Here is a 3,273-nt window from a genome sequence, read left to right as displayed (position 1 = left end):
AAAAGTCAGAGAAATGTAATCTGGTATCATGTGTGGTCCAGATGCTGTTGTAACACAAGCTAGTCCAAACATCTGATTATGATCACAGAAAAGTCATACAGAAACATTCAGACAGAAACTTCCTTTACCTGTCTTGTGCCTGCCAAGGTTATAGAAATGTACACTCGTTAATGATTTCACACTCCCATATAAATAAATAAATGAATGAAAGAAAAAAAAATCTCAACAAATTGGCGTCACTGTTTTCAAGTTGTGAAATTTACTGAAACACACTCTCCCAGAGAGGAGACCATTTTTAACATTTGATGTATTTGTTATGATGGTTCTCAGTAATCAACATTTGCCATTCATAAACATTAGCCAGTACTATATGATTTTCTAAATTTTAATTGGACTAGAGTTCAATTTAAAAAGTGCCAAATAAAGCATATGAAATGATAGTAGTGATTTATTGGAGAAATCGTAGTGATTTATTGGAGAAATCACATTTTGAGTCATGAACATTCACATTATGAGGGTTGTTATGTTTGAAATGTAAAATTTTTATGGACTTTGTCACAAACATTACTTGAACAATAAAAACAGCACGATTGGCATTAATACCAGCAAACTAAACAAACAGAATCAACAAAATCAATGTGAAAAAAAAAACTTTATTATTTTTCATGTTTGGTCATTTATTGAATTACATTTATCACAGTACAGATCAGTAACAGTATGGTTCCAAATGTAAACAAACTTACATTCAAAAAGTTAAACCCCTCTTTATATTACATTCCCTTGAATAATTAAAATTTTCAGATATTTATAATAAACTACAAACACTTGAAACTTACGGAAGACGTGAGAAGACATTTTCCGCATATTCCCAATGGTTTTCTCAAGATAATGAATTAATTTCACATATGATTTTTTAAACCTGACTCAATCCTATAAATGCATGCCACAACAGTTAGTGAGTGGGAAATGACTTATAAGTGTAAGTCATGGCATGTATGTGTAATTCAGTGTAAAGTCTGATGTGTTGTCACAATCTGACATTTTCAGCTTGACCACTGGCAAGGTTTTAAGAGCATTAAGAAACTGCTCATTAGCGTTCAACAAAAAATAATCATCTCATTATTTGGAGAAAAAATTAATGTCTTCTCGTGATAATGGAAGACGTCTCGAGAAAACTGTCATTGGTATTTCATGATAACGACATAAATATCTCATTATATATATAAAAACATGCAAGTACAACTGACACTCTCACAGAGAAAATATTGTGAGGTTTTTGGAAAAAATGCAAATGATAAACAGAGATACACCATTGCTTTAATTTTGGGAATACAAATATACATCTTGGTTTTAATACTCTTTAACCTCAAGACCTAAAGCACAAGGAGTTTTTGGGCTGTAAGTTTCCCTCTGTGATCCCCTAATGCTTGAGTTTAGTGAAATAATTTCCAAAAGCCAACCTGATGAACTTTTGAGCCACAAAGTAAGGTAGAACAGAGTCGAACCTAAACTGAGTTACTGTAATTTATTATGTTTTTAAAATTAAATAAAGGGTGACGTTGCCCTAAAAAGCCTTAACTCCTCCACCCCCTGCTTAAAAGTCTAGCTCCGCCACTGGTAAAACAGCCGAACCGGAGAGACGCACGCTGTGCGCGCTCCCGCGGCGGCTTATCACTTTTTTTTTAGCAGGACATCACTTTTTTGGCTACAACACCTGTTCTCAATGAATCCATGGGGCAGTGGGATCTTGGAGGGAACTCCTTCTGTAGGCGTTTCCTTTGGGGGAGAGTTTATCGGGACCACTCGGTGAATGAAAGGCACTTCCCAAGTTTCTCCGCGGGGACGGAAAGAGCAGCTTGTTTGACCCGCTGCTGCACACGTCTCCGGGGACATCTGGTTTTTAGAAAGGCCAACAACTCTTTTTACGTGTCCTTGCTGATAGTGTATTTTAAAGAGAACCGTCCTGGAAAAACTCAGAGTTGTTTTTAGGAAAAAAGAAGAAGAAAAAAATCTCGACTCGACTTCTGACAGACTGGTGAACCAAACTGCCTTTTGATCCAGTAAACCGTGGATCCGCTCCCACAAGGTACGTGTTTCTGCATTAATGTCTGCTTTGTCCTTTTGTTGAAGCGGTTTGCATGTGTTTTTGTCAGTAATTTTCAGTGTTTGCATCTTTTCCCCTCTTTAGATCACATTCTGTCTACTAGCTACCCTATCTTAGTAAAAAGTTCTGTTCTGTTTGAAAATATTGTTAAAACCTAAGTGTCCAAAAATATATATATTTTATGAAAACAACTCGTAAGCTGCTTTATGCATGTTAAAAAGTACTTGGGTTGCAATATTTGTACTAATGAAAGTATGAGACACATAAAAGCCAAGTAATTATACTGTAAATACAGTAAAACTATTTATTTATTATTTATTAAAGTTGGAGTCTGGTCCCACTGTAGGTCTTAGAACACAAGGTAGGGGGTCTAGAGAAGCTGTACAGAAATCAGTTTTCCTTTATATTGTTGGGAAGAGCATATTCAACTTTAAATGTTGCAAAGACAAAAATGGTAGGTATAAATGGGTAATAAATCGTGTGTTGGGGAAATTGTTATAAAGAAATTCCCAGCATACCTTGCACTGTATGTTCATGATTTTTCATATTGTATTTGTTTATGTTTAGGATGTGAAGCACTGTCTGGGTTGCTCATTGTACTATCTCTATATAGATTTATGAGTCTGTCACTTTAACAGTTTAAAGAGCTTTATTGGTATATCTAATCCAACTTTTACTTTGTGTGTCAAAAGCTGAAATGTCTAGGATTTACTTATACACAGTGTTACATCTGAGGAATAAATCAATTCATCAAATGAGAAATCAAAATGAGGTCGATAAAAATTGTGGTCAATAATTTTCATTTGCCTGCTTGTTTGTGTCTCCCTCTTTTCTACTCCTTAGTGTAGGGAGGAGTGAACTTTCACGTCAGGTTTTTTACCAGGTGTATTGTCTCGTAACCTCTGGAGCCTGAGAGCCTTATGAACAGGCATTGAGCTGATGGAGCATCTTTGGTTTTCCTACGCCTTCTATCAACTGGTGAAATCTCAGGACAACCTCAGGGCATCATGCCAAACCTTGGGTTTGCAGAGATACATCAATATTTTTACACTATGTAAATTTCTTAAACTTTCTTAAACTTCAGCCGATATTGATATCCAATATTATTGGTGTTATGGCCAATAACCAATATTTACCAATCTTACACAAACACACAAATTATATATATA

At 35.3% G+C, this 3,273-nt stretch overlaps 1 protein-coding gene across 1 annotated transcript in view; it reads left to right on the top strand.

Moving 5' to 3' along the window:
* Positions 1-1,714: 1,714 nt before the first annotated feature.
* The window catches only part of LOC106524404 (fibroblast growth factor receptor 1-A), a 55,573-nt gene continuing 54,014 nt past the window's right edge, over positions 1,715-3,273 (top strand). Inside the window, exon 1 of the mRNA XM_014018201.1 lies at positions 1,715-2,086. The gene's annotated coding sequence lies outside the window, so the exon portion shown is untranslated. The remainder of the gene's footprint in view (positions 2,087-3,273) is intronic.

Source organism: Austrofundulus limnaeus, unplaced genomic scaffold (assembly GCF_001266775.1).
Source record: "Austrofundulus limnaeus strain Quisiro unplaced genomic scaffold, Austrofundulus_limnaeus-1.0 Scaffold186, whole genome shotgun sequence".
In the NCBI taxonomy this organism is placed as follows: domain Eukaryota; kingdom Metazoa; phylum Chordata; class Actinopteri; order Cyprinodontiformes; family Rivulidae; genus Austrofundulus; species Austrofundulus limnaeus.
The sequence above is the reverse complement of the archived record's forward strand: the minus strand, read 5'-3'. Positions and strand labels throughout refer to the sequence as shown.